Below are 18,758 nucleotides of genomic sequence, written 5' to 3'. Positions count from 1 at the left end.
CTGTTCGTCCTCCACTCTCCTCGCCTCGGCCATCGCAGAGAGAGAGAGACTATTCTAGTGTGGGAACGAAGACAACAAGCGCTACAAGTCCAAAACGATGGATAACAACATGTCCCTATCGCATAGGAACCGACCGGCAGCCAGTGGCGTGCGACTTTTACCTACACAAACTCGTATATAACTTTCCCCAAAACAAGTTGACTACCGTGAATATCCTTCGCCAACGTTGGGATTGTGTAAAATGATCACAAAGAGATTAAAAACAATAGCTATTTGTTGACAATAATAACAGTAGAGACTTTCGAATAATAGGTAGTTTGTTTGACCAGTCTTGCTCCACGCACGTCATTACGTCAGACCAGGAAGAGGTCTTGGGATGTGGACGGTCGTTACTAGTTATCACAGCCACAAAAAATCATACGGATGTCTCCATTTTTTTGTTGATTTCCTAATTTGAAAAATACTAAAAGATAAATTGCGCTAAACCTGCGGTTTAGAGGCGTAACCAGGCCTCAGCTTCTGCAGATACTCTCTCTTAGATACTCCCCAGTAGGAAACCTGTGTTTTCTCATTTCTCCCTCAAAAACAATATTTATACATGGGATTTATACATACTTTATTTCAAAGGGATGTTCTATCTATCTATTCCTTATGTCACAATTTACTGGGATACATTTGTCAATAATATCTGTTTGGTTATTACCAACACAAACACCTGCTTGTTAACAAGGTCAAGGTCAAAGGTCTCTTTTCAGAATGATTCATAAAGCATCACTACCCTGTGAATCATTACCTGAAGAAACTCAACAAATATATTCACATGAACTGTACTTTTGGTGTTGAGCATCCCAGAACCAGTTCAGTATTTAATTTGCCATTGTCTAAATGTAATGAAATGGCAAGATATTTGTTAATTTATAATATGCTTGATGACTTTTGTTTATTATGGGAGAATGTGCTGCTCAGTTTCCTTACTTACAATAATACTTACAATAAGGCTGAATAAAAATAATAATTGTACCTCTTAAATGTAATGGTGCTAATGGGAACATGTCATATTCATTAAAAACATTTAAAAAACACTCTTCCTTGTTTTCTATAAGGAGTTCGACCATTCTACATTCTTCCTTGTTTTCTATAAGGACCAGTATATTAAGACCATTCTACATTCTTCCTTGGTTACTATAAGGACCAGTATATTAAGACCATTCTACATTCTTCCTTGTTTTCTATAAGGACCAGTATATTAAGACCATTCTACATTCTTCCTTGTTTTCTATAAGGACCAGTATATTAAGACCATTCTACATTCTTCATTGTTTTCTATAAGGACCAGTATATTAAGACCATTCTACATTCTTCCTTGTTTTCTATAAGGACCAGTATATTAAGACCATTCTACATTCTTCCAATCAGAAAACTGTTATAAACAAATCAATAAAAGGTTTTTGTTGTGATTTTAACACTAACCACACTGCTAAACATATGCCTAACCCTAATGGGGCGGCAGGGTGGCCTAGTGGTTAGAGTGTAGAGGGAGTAGGGTAGGCTAGTGGTTAGAGTGTAGAGGCGGCAGGGTAGCCTAGTGGTTAGAGTGGAGGGGCGGCAGGGTAGCCTAGTGGTTAGAGTGTAGAGGCGGCAGGGTAGCCTAGTGGTTAGAGTGTAGAGGCGGCAGGGTAGCCTAGTGGTTAGAGTGTAGAGGCGGTATGGTAGCCTAGTGGTTAGAGTGTAGAGGCGGTATGGTAGCCTAGTGGTTAGAGTGTAGAGGGGGTAGGGTGGCCTAGTGGTTAGAGTGTAGAGGTGGTATGGTAGCCTAGTGGTTAGAGTGTAGAGGCGGTATGGTAGCCTAGTGGTTAGAGTGTAGAGGCGGTATGGTAGCCTAGTGGTTAGAGCGTTGGACTGGTAACCGAAAGGTTGCAGGATTAAATCCCCTGAGCTGACAAGGTACACATCTGTCCTTCTGCCCCTGAACAAGGCAGTTAACCCCACTGTTCCCTGGTAGGCCGTCATTGAAAATAAGAATGTGTATGTAACTGATTTGCCTAGTTTAAAAAAAAAAAAAAAAGGTTCAAATAAAATAAAAACCCGAAACAATTTTGACTTTGCGGCTGTGGAATCTTACTTTGTGGGAATATGTTAAAAATAAATAACTTGGTTTCTTTCTATGACTTTGCTCAACATTTTTCCTGAGAAACGCGTTGCCTGGAAACTAGGAAAACTAAGTCGAGTTCTTGACAGTTTTGTTTTCATAGTTTTGAAAAAATGTGCACTGAACCCAGGCCTTAAACACTTTGGGGAAGAAGACAACAGTTGTCCGTGTTCAACTCCTGTGACTGCAGTTATGCAGTGATAGTTATAGTTAAAGAGTAAATGATTATGTCTTGCTTTGGTCACTGACATGTTTAGACTGGTGTAGAAGATAAGGGTTATTATCCCGATGTGGAAGGCGACTTGTCTCGTCTGTGGCGGTTCAGTCGGTCTACGGGTCCTGGGTTGGTCCATTTATTATAAATCCAACGACAGAAGGAAAACAACTAACGGGACATTTCAACACGATAACACTCAGATTCACTTTAATGTCCTGAAGTTTTTTTTTTTTTTAATAACACAGCAACAACAGAAGAAGAAAAAAAGCGAACAAATATTTACACAATATTTACAAACAAGTTGGCAAGGATCGTGCAAAGTTTTAAAATGTCTGAATAAGGCTTGTATTTGTATAAGTAAGTAGGTTATAACCACTATGTAACCTGTGTTATGTCGTGTCTAATAAAGAGGTTAAAGTTCATAGACACGTTATGGAGTTGTCCTGTCGTGTATCATCTCAAATCAACATCGATATGGATCATGTGGTTATTAATCCACAATTCAAGTCGCGCATAATTGGTCAGCTGTTATGTTTAGGTATATCTGTCCACAAGAGGCTTGTGTACAACATTAAGTTTATAGGGTATAATGCTTTTTATAGCCTACTGAGAGAATGCAATAAATCGGAACAGCTCTGTGTACAACATGAAGATTACAGCGGTAACGTGACAAGGCGGAAGCGGAGCTTCAGCTACGAAACAAAAACAAAACTAAATGTTGCAGAAATATCCGTCGTTTTTTATTGTTGTTGTTTTGTTGCTTGGGCAAATTGGGATACAGAAAACCTGATATCCGTATCTTGTATCCATCATGTCTTGTAGTTAAAGCATTTTCAACACTAGATGTCACTATATCGTTGCACCAGGTCACGGAGTCTGAGCGCATGTATGATGGACTGCTCATGACACGAGTATATTCTGCAGGTAAAAATTATATAATTTCTGCTAAATCTCCTCATCTCATCTGCTTGTTCATCATGAACAGTAAAAAGGGACAAATGTAGATGTATCGTTCCTGTCGAATTGTTTCGCTAAAAAAAATAATTCTGTAGATATTTTAGGTTGATTTAGACATAACAATATATGGGACATTGCAACTCAATAGTACAGAAACCTGACAGACAATGCTAGCCGAATATACTCACGAAAACTCGGCTGGGAACCGCTTTCAATTATGCTTTGCAACACCCGACACCAATGTAGTGGGTTAGGGAGTGTATCCTGAATGGGACTCAAACCCTGGTCCCGGAGACTGTCATTCCAAAACCATTGTACTGTCACAATCCTCGCCATGTGAACCATAGCGTAGCGGTTAAAAGCTTTGAAAGGTTGCTGGTTCAGATCCCCCAGCAGACTAGTTGAAAAAAAAAATCTGTCGATGTGCCCTTGAGCAAGGCACTTAAACCCTAATTGTTCCTCCAAGTCACTCTGGATAAGAGCGTCTGATAAATATGTAAAATGTAATGATGCTAATCGTACCAAATGGGGTGTTTGCCATTCACACGGTTTCCCTTCCTTGTCCTGCCGTTTGCTACACTAGTGTCAGAAGTGGGATGTGCTTGGGGGCCTTGAGTACTGTGGGAGGCAGTGTAGCTATATTTATTTAACTAGGCAAGTCAGTTAAGAACAAATTCTTATTTTCAATGACGGCCTAGGAACAGTGGGTTAACTGCCTGTTCAGGGGCAGAACAACAGATTTGTACCTTGTCAACTCGGGAATTTGAACTTGCAACCTTTCGGTTACTAGTCCAATGCTCGAACCACTAGGCTACCCCGCAGCCCCTACACTCTTAACCACTAGGCTACCCTGCAGCCCCTACACTCTTAACCACTAGGCTACCCTGCAGCCCCTACACCCTTACCACTAGGCTACCATACTGCCTCTACACTAACCACTAGGCTACCATACCGCCTCTACACTCTAACCACTAGGCTACCCTGCCTCCTCTACACTCTTAACCACTAGGCTACCCTGCAGCCCCTACACCCTTACCACTAGGCTACCCTGCCGCCCCTACACTCTAACCACTAGGCTACCCTGCCTCCTCTACACTCGAACCACTAGGCTACCCTGCCTCCTCTACACTCTAACCACTAGGCTACCATACCGCCTCTACACTAACCACTAGGCTACCATACCGCCTCTACACTCTAACCACTAGGCTACCATACCGCCTCTACACTCTAACCACTAGGCTACCATACCGCCTCTACACTCTAACCACTAGGCTACCATACCGCCTCTACACTCTAACCACTAGGCTAAGCTTCCCCCTGTACACTCTAACCACTAGGCTACCATACCGCCTCTACACTCTAACCACTAGGCTACCATACCGCCTCTACACTCTAACCACTAGGCTACCATACCGCCTCTACACTCTAACCACTAGGCTACCATACCGCCTCTACACTCTAACCACTAGGCTACCATACCGCCTCTACACTCTAACCACTAGGCTACCATACCGCCTCTACACTCTAACCACTAGGCTACCATACCGCCTCTACACTCTAACCACTAGGCTACCATACCGCCTCTACACTCTAACCACTAGGCTACCATACCGCCTCTACACTCTAACCACTAGGCTACCATACCGCCTCTACACTCTAACCACTAGGCTACCATACCACCTCTACACTCTAACCACTAGGCTACCATACCACCTCTACACTCTAACCACTAGGCTACCATACCGCCTCTACACTCTAACCACTAGGCTACCATACCGCCTCTACACTCTAACCACTAGGCTACCATACCGCCTCTACACTCTAACCACTAGGCTTCCCTAGTTATAGTATTGAACCTTTATTTGCCTTTATATGAGTGCCAGGTGAAGTGGGAAACCTTGTTTAGTAAAAGTAGAGGTCTGATGTTGTTTAAGGGCAGTGAATAACTGAATAATACAGTGTTTGATACTAAAAGTAGATAAGACCTTAATTAATTAAAAAATATCACCCTGTCTGGGAGCCATCACCCTGTCTGGGAGCCATCACCCTGTCTGGTGGGAGCCCTCACCCTGTCACCCTGTCTGGGAGCCATCACCCTGTCTGGGAGCCATCACCCTGTCTGGTGGGAGCCATCACCCTGTCACCCTGTCTGGGAGCCATCACCCTGTCTGGGAGCCATCACCCTGTCTGGTGGGAGCCATCACCCTGTCTGGGAGCCATCACCCTGTCTGGGAGCCATCACCCTGTCTGGTGGGAGCCATCACCCTGTCTGGGAGCCATCACCCTGTCTGGTGGGAGCCATCACCCTGTCTGGGAGCCATCACCCTGTCTGGGAGCCATCACCCTGTCTGGGAGCCATCACCCTGTCTGGTGGGAGCCATCACCCTGTCTGGGAGCCATCACCCTGTCTGGTGGGAGCCATCACCCTGTCTGGTGGGAGCCATCACCCTGTCTGGTGGGAGCCATCACCCTGTATGGTGGGAGCCATCACCCTGTATGGTGGGAGCCATCACCCTGTCTGGTGGGAGCCATCACCCTGTCTGGTGGGAGCCCTCACCCTGTCTGGTGGGAGCCATCACCCTGTCTGGGAGCCATCACCCTGTCTGGTGGGAGCCATCACCCTGTCTGGTGGGAGCCATCACCCTGTCTGGGAGCCATCACCCTGTCTGGGAGCCATCACCCTGTCTGGTGGGAGCCATCACCCTGTCTGGGAGCCATCACCCTGTCTGGGAGCCATCACCCTGTCTGGTGGGAGCCATCACCCTGTATGGTGGGAGCCATCACCCTGTCTGGTGGGAGCCATCACCCTGTCTGGTGGGAGCCCTCACCCTGTCTGGTGGGAGCCATCACCCTGTCTGGTGGGAGCCATCACCCTGTCTGGTGGGAGCCATCACCCTGTCTGGGAGCCATCTTCCTGTCTGGTGGGAGCCATCACCCTGTCTGGTGGGAGCCATCACCTTGTCACCCTGTCTGGTGGGAGCCATCACCCTGTCTGGTGGGAGCCCTCACCCTGTCTGGTGGGAGCCCTCACCCTGTCTGGTGGGAGCCATCACCCTGTCTGGGAGCCATCACCCTGTCTGGTGGGAGCCATCACCCTGTCTGGTGGGAGCCATCACCCTGTCTGGTGGGAGCCATCACCCTGTCTGGGAGCCATCACCCTGTCTGGTGGGAGCCATCACCCTGTCTGGTGGGAGCCATCACCCTGTCTGGGAGCCATCACCCTGTCTGGGAGCCATCACCCTGTCTGGGAGCCATCACCCTGTCTGGGAGCCATCACCCTGTCTGGTGGGAGCCATCACCCTGTCTGGTGGGAGCCATCACCCTGTCTGGGAGCCATCACCCTGTCTGGGAGCCATCACCCTGTCTGGTGGGAGCCATCACCCTGTCTGGTGGGAGCCATCACCCTGTCTGGTGGGAGCCATCACCCTGTCTGGTGGGAGCCCTCACCCTGTCTGGTGGGAGCCATCACCCTGTCTGGTGGGAGCCCTCACCCTGTCTGGTGGGAGCCATCACCCTGTCTGGTGGGAGCCATCACCCTGTCTGGGAGCCATCACCCTGTCTGGGAGCCATCACCCTGTCTGGGAGCCATCACCCTGTCTGGTGGGAGCCATCACCCTGTCTGGTGGGAGCCATCACCCTGTCTGGGAGCCATCACCCTATCTGGGAGCCATCACCCTGTCTGGGAGCCATCACCCTGTCTGGGAGCCATCACCCTGTCTGGGAGCCATCACCCTGTCTGGTGGGAGCCATCACCCTGTCTGGTGGGAGCCATCACCCTGTCTGGTGGGAGCCATCACCCTGTCTGGTGGGAGCCATCACCCTGTCTGGTGGGAGCCATCACCCTGTCTGGTGGGAGCCATCACCCTGTCTGGTGGGAGCCATCACCCTGTCTGGTGGGAGCCATCACCCTGTCTGGTGGGAGCCATCACCCTGTCTGGTGGGAGCCATCACCTTGTCACCCTGTCTGGGAGCCATCACCCTGTCTGGTGGGAGCCCTCACCCTGTCTGGTGGGAGCCCTCACCCTGTCTGGTGGGAGCCATCACCCTGTCTGGGAGCCATCACCCTGTCTGGTGGGAGCCATCACCCTGTCTGGTGGGAGCCATCACCCTGTCTGGTGGGAGCCATCACCCTGTCTGGTGGGAGCCATCACCCTGTCTGGTGGGAGCCATCACCCTGTCTGGTGGGAGCCATCACCCTGTCTGGTGGGAGCCATCACCCTGTCTGGTGGGAGCCATCACCCTGTCTGGTGGGAGCCATCACCCTGTCTGGGAGCCATCACCCTGTCTGGTGGGAGCCATCACCCTGTCTGGGAGCCATCACCCTGTCTGGTGGGAGCCATCACCCTGTCTGGGAGCCATCACCCTTGGTGGGAGCCATCACCCTGTCTGGTGGGAGCCATCACCCTGTCTGGGAGCCATCACCCTGTCTGGTGGGAGCCATCACCCTGTCTGGGAGCCATCACCCTGTCTGGTGGGAGCCATCACCCTATCTGGGAGCCATCACCCTGTCTGGTGGGAGCCATCACCCTGTCTGGTGGGAGCCATCACCCTGTCTGGTGGGAGCCATCACCCTGTCTGGTGGGAGCCATCACCTTGTCACCCTGTCTGGTGGGAGCCATCACCCTGTCTGGTGGGAGCCATCACCTTGTCACCCTGTCTGGTGGGAGCCATCACCCTGTCTGGTGGGAGCCATCACCTTGTCACCCTGTCTGGTGGGAGCCATCACCCTGTCTGGTGGGAGCCATCACCTTGTCACCCTATCTGGTGGGAGCCATCACCCTGTCTGGGAGAAAAACAAATGATGAGTGAATGAAGATGTAAAGTGTCCTGCTGAAATCTGTATGTTATGAAGCTTAAAGATGTTATGAAGTATACAGTGTATTTGATCTTTCTTGGACTTAACTGTGTTATATATATATATAGATATATGTTATATAGTATAATTGATTGAGAGACTTTTTCATCTAACATCCTGTCATCCCTGCTTCAGAGAGAGGGAGAGAGAGGGAGGGGGAGAGAGGGAGGGGGAGAGAGAGGGAGGGGGGAGAGAGAGAACGAGGCCAACAACAAACTTCCAGTAATTAATAATTTAATCAAGCTTGCTACTAATACCCTGATACACAACACACACATTGAAGATATTGAGGGTTATGTGGTGTGTGTGGGTTATGTGGTGTGTGTGGGTTATGTGGTGTGTGTGGGTTATGTGGTGTGTGTGGGTTATGTGGTGTGTGTGTGTGTGTGGGTTATGTGGTGTGTGTGTGGGTTATGTGGTGTGTGTGTGTGTGGGTGTGTGGGTGTGTGGTGTGTGTGTGTGATGTGGTGTGTGTGTGTGATGTGGTGTGTGGGTTATGTGGTGTGTGTGGGTTATGTGGTGTGTGTGTGTGTGTGTGGGTGTGTGGTGTGATGTGTGTGTGTGTGTGATGTGGTGTGTGGGTTATGTGGTGTGTGTGGGTTATGTGGTGTGTGTGTGTGATGTGGTGTGTGTGTGTGTGATGTGGTGTGTGTGTGTGATGTGTGTGTGGGTTATGTGGTGTGGGTGTGTGTGGGTTATGTGGTGTGTGGGTTATGTGGTGTGTGTGTGTGTGGGTTATGTGGTGTGTGTGTGGGTTATGTGGTGTGTGTGTGGGTTATTTGGTGTGTGTGTGTGTGGGTGGGTTATTTGTGTGTGTGTGTGTGGGTTATGTGGTGTGTGTGTGTGTGGGTTATGTGGTGTGTGTGTGTGTGTGGGTTATGTGGTGTGTGTGTGTGTGGGTTATGTGGTGTGTGTGTGTGTGGGTTATGTGGTGTGTGTGTGTGTGGGTTATGTGGTGTGTGTGTGTGTGGGTTATGTGGTGTGTGTGGGTGTGTGTGTGGGGTGTGTGGGTTATGTGGTGTGTGTGGGTTATGTGGTGTGTGTGTGGGTTATGTGGTGTGTGTGTGGGTTATGTGTGTGTGTGTGTGTGTGGGTTATGTGGTGTGTGTGTGGGTTATGTGGTGTGTGTGTGTGTGTGGGTTATGTGGTGTGTGTGTGGGTTATGTGGTGTGTGTGTGGGTTATGTGGTGTGTGTGTGTGGGTTATGTGGTGTGTGTGTGTGTGTGTGGGTTATGTGGTGTGTGTGTGTGTGTGTGTGGGTTATGTGGTGTGTGTGTGGGTTATGTGGTGTGTGTGTGTGTGTGGGTTATGTGGTGTGTGTGTGGGTTATGTGGTGTGTGTGTGTGTGTGGGTTATGTGGTGTGTGTGTGGGTTATGTGGTGTGTGTGTGGGTTATGTGGTGTGTGTGTGGGTTATGTGGTGTGTGTGTGGGTTATGTGGTGTGTGTGTGTGTGTGTGGGGGTTATGTGGTGTGTGTGTGTGTGGGTTATGTGGTGTGTGTGTGTGTGGGTTATGTGGTGTGTGTGTGTGTGGGTTATGTGGTGTGTGTGTGTGTGGGTTATGTGGTGTGTGTGTGTGTGGGTTATGTGGTGTGTGGGTTATGTGGTGTGTGTGTGTGGTGGGTTATGTGGTGTGTGTGGGTGTGTGGTGTGTGTGTGTGATGTGGTGTGTGTGTGTGGGTTATGTGGTGTGTGTGGGTTATGTGGTGTGTGTGTGGGTTATGTGGTGTGTGTGTGTGTGTGGGTTATGTGGTGTGTGTGTGGGTTATGTGGTGTGTGTGTGGGTTATGTGGTGTGTGTGTGTGGGTTATGTGGTGTGTGTGTGGGTTATGTGGTGTGTGTGTGGGTTATGTGGTGTGTGTGTGGGTTATGTGGTGTGTGTGTGGGTTATGTGGTGTGTGTGTGTGTTATGTGGTGTGTGTGTGTGTTATGTGGTGTGTGTGTGGGTTATGTGGTGTGTGTGTGGGTTATGTGGTGTGTGTGTGGGTTATGTGGTGTGTGTGTGTGTGTGTGTGGGTTATGTGTGGTGTGTGTGTGTGTGGGTTATGTGGTGTGTGTGTGTGGGTTATGTGGTGTGTGTGTGTGTGGGTTATGTGGTGTGTGTGTGTGTGGGTTATGTGGTGTGTGGGTTATGTGGTGTGTGTGTGTGTGGGTTATGTGGTGTGTGTGGGTGGGTTATGTGGTGTGTGTGGGTTATGTGGTGTGTGTGTGGGTTATGTGGGTGTGTGTGTGGGTTATGTGGTGTGTGTGTGGGTTATGTGGTGTGTGTGTGTGTGTGGGTTATGTGGTGTGTGTGTGGGTTATGTGGTGTGTGTGTGTGGGTTATGTGGTGTGTGTGGGTTATGTGGTGTGTGTGTGTGTGTGGGTTATGTGGTGTGTGTGTGGGTTATGTGTGTGTGTGTGTGTGTGGGTTATGTGGTGTGTGTGTGGGTTATGTGGGTGTGTGTGTGGGTTATGTGGTGTGTGTGGGTTATGTGGTGTGTGTGTGGGTTATGTGGTGTGTGTGTGTGTGTGGGTTATGTGGTGTGTGTGTGTGTTATGTGTGTGTGTGTGTGTTATGTGTGTGTGTGTGGGTTATGTGGTGTGTGTGTGGGTTATGTGGTGTGTGTGTGGGTTATGTGGTGTGTGTGGTGTGTGTGTGTGTGGGTTATGTGGTGTGTGTGTGTGTGGGTTATGTGGTGTGTGTGTGTGTGGGTTATGTGGTGTGTGTGTGTGTGGGTTATGTGGTGTGTGTGTGTGTGGGTTATGTGGTGTGTGGGTTATGTGGTGTGTGGGTTATGTGGTGTGTGGGTTATGTGGTGTGTGTGTGTGTGGGTTATGTGGTGTGTGTGGGTGTGTGGTGTGTGATGTGGTGTGTGTGTGTGGGTTATGTGGTGTGTGTGGGTTATGTGGTGTGTGTGTGGGTTATGTGGTGTGTGTGTGTGGGTTATGTGGTGTGTGTGTGGGTTATGTGTGTGTGTGTGTGTGGGTTATGTGGTGTGTGTGTGGGTTATGTGGGTGTGTGTGTGTGTGTGGGTTATGTGGTGTGTGTGTGTGTGTGTGTGTGTGTGTGTGGGTTATGTGGTGTGTGGGTTATGTGGTGTGTGTGTGTGTGGGTTATGTGGTGTGTGTGGGTGTGTGGTGTGTGTGTGATGTGGTGTGTGTGTGGGTTATGTGGTGTGTGTGTGGGTTATGTGGTGTGTGTGTGTTATGTGGTGTGTGTGTGGGTTATGTGGTGTGTGTGGTGTGTGTGTGTGTGTGTGGGTTATGTGGTGTGTGGGTTATGTGGTGTGTGTGTGTGTGGGTTATGTGGTGTGTGTGGGTGTGTGGTGTGTGTGTGTGATGTGGTGTGTGTGTGTGGGTTATGTGGTGTGTGTGGGTTATGTGGTGTGTGTGTGGGTTATGTGGTGTGTGTGTGTGGGTTATGTGGTGTGTGTGTGGGTTATGTGGTGTGTGTGTGTGTGTGGGTTATGTGGTGTGTGTGTGGGTTATGTGGTGTGTGTGTGTGTGTGTGGGTTATGTGGTGTGTGTGTGGGTTATGTGGTGTGTGTGTGTGTGTGGGTTATGTGGTGTGTGTGTGTGTTATGTGGTGTGTGTGTGTGTTATGTGGTGTGTGTGTGGGTTATGTGGTGTGTGTGTGTTATGTGGTGTGTGTGTGGGTTATGTGTGTGTGTGTGTGTGGGTTATGTGGTGTGTGTGTGTGTGGGTTATGTGTGTGTGTGTGTGTGGGTTATGTGGTGTGTGTGTGTGTGGGTTATGTGGTGTGTGTGTGTGTGGGTTATGTGGTGTGTGTGTGTGTGTGTGTGGGTTCTACATTTCCATCAGACACTTTCTGTCAGCTTTGTGAAAAGGTTCACACCCCTTTACTCTTTGTCCTACGGTGTCCAGACGTCCATGATGCAGTTCTTATTTAAACTAAGTGCTTTCCCATCATCAAGGCCATCTCTACACACAACAGTATCGAGCTGTGAAGGAAGACAGTAGTAATGGTCCTCGGTAAGACCTCTCTGTTGCCCTGGCAACTGCTACTATATAGACTCGCTGTAGCGAATGAAGCTGAGTTGAATTAGGATTTATCTGAAGTCCAGCACGCACGCACACACACAGTGTAATAGGAAATGCAGCTGTCTACCTCTCCCCTGGAGAAGAGTGAGCACAGACTGTCCTCTCTGGGCAGCCAGACTGTCCTCTCTGGGCAGCCAGACTGTCCCCTCTGGGCAGCCAGACTGTCCTCTCTGGGCAGCCAGGTTGGTCTGTGACGACCCGGTCTCTATAGCCAGACTGTCCTCTCTGGGCAGCCAGACTGTCCTCTCTGGGCAGCCAGACTGTCCTCTCTGGGCAGCCAGACTGTCCTCTCTGGGCAGCCAGACTGTCCTCTCTGGGCAGCCAGGTTGGTCTGTGACGAGCGGTCTCTATAGCCAGACTGTCCTCTCTGGGCAGCCAGACTGTCCTCTCTGGGCAGCCAGGTTGGTCTGTGACGACCGGTCTCTATAACCAGACTGTCCTCTCTGGGCAGCCAGACTGTCCTCTCTGGGCAGCCAGACTGTGCTCTCTGGGCAGCCAGACTGTGCTCTCTGGGCAGCCAGACTGTGCTCTCTGGGCAGCCAGACTGTGCTCTCTGGGCAGCCAGACTGTCCTCTCTGGGCAGCCAGACTGTCCTCTCTGGGCAGCCAGACTGTCCTCTCTGGGCAGCCAGACTGTGCTCTCTGGGCAGCCAGGTTTGTCTGTGACGACCGGTCTCTATAGCCAGACTAGTCAGTGTTTTCCTCAGTTTTCTATCAGTCACAGGGTTAAGACAGTCTGCCACCAAGTGCTGTCTGTTTAGAGCCAAATAACATTGAAGTTTACTAAGATATTTTTGCCGTGTCTTACCAATATTTTTCTTTGTGTTTTGATTTGTTTGGGCCAGATGTTCTGAGGGCTGTCCTGAGGCTTTGTGGGTGTGACGTGTGAGCAGAGAGTCAAGAAGCAAGTTCAGGGAGGGAATTATTTATTAAAACAACCAGCATGAACAAATCAGGAAACAACGAACAACGCACAGACATGAAACAGACACAATGGACGCCTGGGGAAGGAACCAAAGGGACATCTATAGGGGAGGTAATCGAGGAGGTGATGGAGTCAGGTGAGTGTCATAACGAACGTTACAACGATGACAGGCACACGTGACAATGGGGTTGGTTTGGTGAACTGAGCCTCAGAACCAGCTGGCTGACGGGACTCTTCTCTTGTTATTGTAGAGCTGTGTGATGGAATGTTTCAGGGTAGCCTAGTGGTTAGAGCGTTGGACTAGTAACCGGAAGGTTGCGAGTTCAAACCCCGAGCTGACAAGGTACAAATCTGTCGTTCTGCCCCTGAACAGGCAGTTAACCCACTGTTCCCAGGCCGTCATTGAAAATAAGAATTTGTTCTTAACTGACTTGCCTGGTTAAATAAAGGTTAAAATAAAACATGCTTTTAGAAGGTTGTAAAATTTGATGGCTTTTTCTTCTATTCGAATAAGGGAGAGGCTATTGGTCCAAATCTGCTCTACATTATTACTACAGCAGACCCCCTCAGTGGGAGACGGCGGACCCCCTCAGTGGGAGACGGCAGACCCTCCTTGATGAGAGAGAGAGAGAGAGAGAGAGAGAGAGAGAGAGAGGAGTGAAGACACCGACAGGAAGAGAGAGAGAGGAGTGAAGACAACGACAGGAAGAGAGAGAGAGAGGGTGAAGACAACGACAGGAAGAGAGAGAGAGAGAGAGAGAGGAGTGAAGACAACGACAGGAAGAGAGAGAGAGAGAGGAGTGAAGACAACGACAGGAGAGAGAGAGAGAGAGGAGTGAAGACAACGACAGGAAGAGAGAGAGAGAGAGGAGTGAAGACAACGACAGGAAGAGAGAGAGAGAGAGGAGTGAAGACAACGACAGGAAGGAGAGAGAGATGAGTGAAGACAACGACAGGAAGAGAGAGAGAGATGAGTGAAGACAACGACAGGAAGAGAGAGAGATGAGTGAAGACAACGACAGGAAGAGAGAGAGATGAGTGAAGACAACGACAGGAAGAGAGAGAGAGATGAGTGAAGACAACGACAGGAAGAGAGAGAGAGATGAGTGAAGACAACGACAGGAAGAGAGAGAGAGATGAGTGAAGACAACGACAGGAAAGAGAGAGAGAGATGAGTGAAGACAACGACAGGAAGAGAGAGAGAGAGGAGTGAAGACAACGACAGGAAGAGAGAGAGAGAGAGAGAGGAGTGAAGACAACGACAGGAAAGAGAGAGAGAGAGAGGAGTGAAGACAACGACAGGAAGAGAGAGAGAGAGGAGTGAAGACAACGACAGGAAAGAGAGAGAGATGAGTGAAGACACCGACAGGAAGAGAGAGAGAGAGGAGTGAAGACACCGACAGGAAAGAGAGAGAGAGAGAGAGAGGAGTGAAGACACCGACAGGAAAAGAGAGAGGAAGAGGAGAAGCCCCAATTCTACTAAGAGGTCATTACAGCAATACACATCACTCGGAGGTCATGTGATAGCGTTGGTACGTGTGTGTGAGAGAACAGGAAAAGCAACAAGAAGAGTTAAGGCACTTTTAAAAAGCTACTGATGTTTTGTGAAAATCTGCTCAAGGTGGAACGAGCAACACAAACCAGTTAAGAGAAAAACGTAAATTTCTCCCGTTGTACAGATCCAGGATCAGACCCCCCTTCCGCCAATCCTAATGATTAGTGGGGAAAACAAACTGACCCCAGAACAGTGTACTGGGCAACAATAAAACAATCCACCACAACATATTTTAGAAAAGTTACCATTTCTTTATTCAACTGTTTCTCCCCCCAACAAACCTCTGCAGTTTCCTCTTTTCATATAAAAACAACATTATACATCTTCATATGTACATTCAATATTTTACATTATATCACAAACGCTAACTGTTACCGAACGGGACACAGAGTTTCTCCCTCATTGACCTACCTAGGAAAACCTCCCGGGTCCCAGTGATATACTTCACCTCGAGTCCCAACTGGTTCCCCATGTAGTGCACTACTTTAGACCAGGACCTATAGGGAGGACCCAGTTAGCTGGTCTAAAGTAGTGCACTAAACAGTATAGTACATAGGGGAATGGGGAACCAGTTGGTACTCAAGTTGAAGTCTAAGTAACAGTATATCATTGGGGCCCAGGAGGTTTTCCTGGGTAGGTCAATGAGGAAAAACTCTGGACCTCCATTCTGTATATGGATCCAGCATATATTAGACTGGCTGGAGAGGGTGAGTCTGGCACCCTATATAGTACACTAGTATAGACCAGAGCCCTATTCCCTATATAGTACACTAGTATAGACCAGAGCCCTATTCCCTATATAGTGCACTACTATAGACCCTATTCCCTATATAGTGCACTACTATAGACCAGAGCCCTATTCCCTATATAGTACACTAGTATAGACCAGAGCCCTATTCCCTATGTAGTACACTACTATAGACCAGAACCCTATTCCCTATTTAGTGCACTACTTTAGACCAGAACCCTATTCCCTATTTAGTGCACTACTTTAGACCAGAGCCCTATTCCTATATAGTAGACTACTATAGACCCTATTTCCTATATAGTGCACTACTATAGACCAGAGCCCTATTCCCTATATAGTGCACTACTATAGATCAGAGCCCTATTCCCTATTTAGTGCACTACTTTAGACCAGAACCCTATTCCCTATTTAGTGCACTACTTTAGACCAGAGCCCTATTCCCTATATAGTAGACTACTATAGACCCTATTCCCTATATAGTGCACTACTATAGACCCTATTCCCTATATAGTATACTACTATTGACCCTATTCCCAATATAGAATACACTTATAGACCAGGGCCCTATTCCCTATATAGTACACTACTATAGACCCTATTCCCTATATAGTACACTACTATAGACCCTATTCCCTATATAGTACACTACTATAGACCCTATTCCCTATATAGTACACTACTATAGACCCTATTCCCTATATAGTGCACTACTATAGACCCTATATAGTGCACTACTATAGACCCTATTCCCTATATAGTACACTACTATAGACCCTATACAGTACACTACTATAGACCCTATACAGTACACTACTATAGACCCTATACAGTACACTACTATAGACCCTATACAGTACACTACTATAGACCCTATACAGTACACTACTATAGACCCTATACAGTACACTACTATAGACCCTATATAGTACACTACTATAGACCCTATATAGTACACTACTATAGACCCTATATAGTACACTACTATAGACCCTATATAGTACACTACTATAGACCCTATATAGTACACTACTATAGACCCTATTCCCTATATAGTGCACTACTATAGACCCTATTCCCTATATAGTACACTACTATAGACCCTATTCCCTATATAGTACACTACTATAGACCCTATTCCCTATATAGTACACTACTATAGACCCTATATAGTACACTACTATAGACCCTATATAGTGCACTACTATAGACCCTATATAGTACACTACTATAGACCTATTCCCTATATAGTACACTACTATAGACCCTATTCCCTATATAGTGCACTACTATAGACCCTATTCCCTATATAGTGCACTACTATAGACCCTATTCCCTATATAGTGCACTACTATAGACCCTATTCCCTATATAGTACACTACTATAGACCCTATTCCCTATATAGTGCACTACTATAGACCCTATTCCCTATATAGTGCACTACTATAGACCCTATTCCCTATATAGTGCACTACTATAGACCCTATTCCCTATATAGTGCACTACTATAGACCCTATTCCCTATATAGTACACTACTATAGACCCTATTCCCTATATAGTGCACTACTATAGACCCTATTCCCTATATAGTGCACTACTATAGACCCTATTCCCTATATAGTACACTACTGTGGTCCTCCTGTGGCTCAGTTGGTAGAGCATGGCGCTTGTAACGCCAGGGTAGTGGGTTCGATCCCGGGACCACCCATACGTAGAATGTATGCACACATGACTGTAAGTCGCTTTGGATAAAAGCGTCAGCTAAATGGCATATATTATTATATTACTATAGACCCTATATAGTGCTACTATAGACCCTATTCCCTATATAGTACACTACTATAGACCCTATTCCCTATATAGTGCACTACTATAGACCCTATTCCCTATATAGTACACTACTATAGACCCTATTCCCTATATAGTGCACTACTATAGACCCTATATAGTGCACTACTATAGACCCTATTCCCTATATAGTGCACTACTATAGACCCTATTCCCTATATAGTAGACTACTATAGACCCTATTCCCTATATAGTGCACTACTATAGACCCTATTCCCTATATAGTACACTACTATAGACCCTATATAGTGCACTACTATAGACCCTATATAGTGCACTACTATAGACCCTATTCCCTATATAGTACACTACTATAGACCCTATATAGTGCACTACTATAGACCCTATACAGTGCACTACTATAGACCCTATTCCCTATATAGTGCACTACTATAGACCCTATATAGTAGACTACTATAGACCCTATTCCCTATATAGTGCACTACTATAGACCAGAGCTCTATTCCCTATATAGTGCACTACTATAGATCAGAGCCCTATTCCCTATATAGTAGACTACTATAGACCCTATTCCCTATATAGTGCACTACTATAGACCCTATTCCCCATATAGTACACTACTATAGACCCTATACAGTGCACTACTATAGACCCTATATAGTGCACTACTATAGACCCTATTCCCTATATAGTGCACTACTATAGACCCTATACCCTATATAGTGCACTACTATAGACCCTATTCCCTATATAGTACACTACTATAGACCCTGTTCCCTATATAGTGCACTACTATAGGGAATAGGGTTTCAGGCATATCCAGAGTCCAGTGTCTCTCCAGTTCAATAGATCTGGTCCCAGACCTGTAGTTACTGCAGTTCATTATGCCAGTCAGAGGGGTTGGCTGAAGACCAAACAGATCTGGGAACAGTGTCTCTAGACCTGTAATCTGCCTCATATGCAGTCTATACATCCAGCAGTAGTCTGGGAGGAGTTACAGTAGTTACTGGTTTGGTCTTTGGGTTATCGGTCGGTCGGTCGGTCGGTCGGTCGGTCGGTCGGTCGGTCAGCCAGCCAGCCGGCCGGCCGGCCAGTCAGTCAGTCAGCCGGCCGGCCAGTCAGCCAGCCGGCCAGTCAGCCGGTCAGTCAGCGGCCAGTCAGCCGGCCAGTCAGCCGGCCAGTCAGCCGGTCAGCCAGCCAGTCAGCCAGCCAGTCAGCCAGCCAGTCAGCCAGTCAGCCAGCCAGCCAGTCAGCCAGTCAGTCAGCCAGTCAGCCAGTCAGTCAGCCAGTCAGCCAGTCAGCCAGCCAGTCAGCCAGCCAGTCAGCCAGTCAGCCAGCCAGTCAGCCAGCCAGTCAGCCAGTCAGCCAGCCAGTCAGTCAGTCAGTCAGTCAGTCAGTCGGTCAGCCAGTCAGCCAGTCAGTCAGCCAGTCAGCCAGCCAGTCAGCCAGTCAGCCAGTCAGTCAGCCAGTCAGCCAGTCAGTCAGCCAGCCAGTCGGCCAGT

The 18,758-nt window shown here is 48.0% G+C and overlaps 1 long non-coding RNA gene across 1 annotated transcript in view; it reads left to right on the top strand.

Moving 5' to 3' along the window:
- LOC127916372 (uncharacterized) overlaps positions 1–18,758 on the top strand; it is an 84,620-nt gene that overhangs the window by 55,996 nt on the left and 9,866 nt on the right. The window lies entirely within an intron of this gene.

This window comes from Oncorhynchus keta, chromosome 35, assembly GCF_023373465.1.
Source record: "Oncorhynchus keta strain PuntledgeMale-10-30-2019 chromosome 35, Oket_V2, whole genome shotgun sequence".
Lineage (NCBI taxonomy): Eukaryota > Metazoa > Chordata > Actinopteri > Salmoniformes > Salmonidae > Oncorhynchus > Oncorhynchus keta.
The sequence above is the reverse complement of the archived record's forward strand: the minus strand, read 5'-3'. Positions and strand labels throughout refer to the sequence as shown.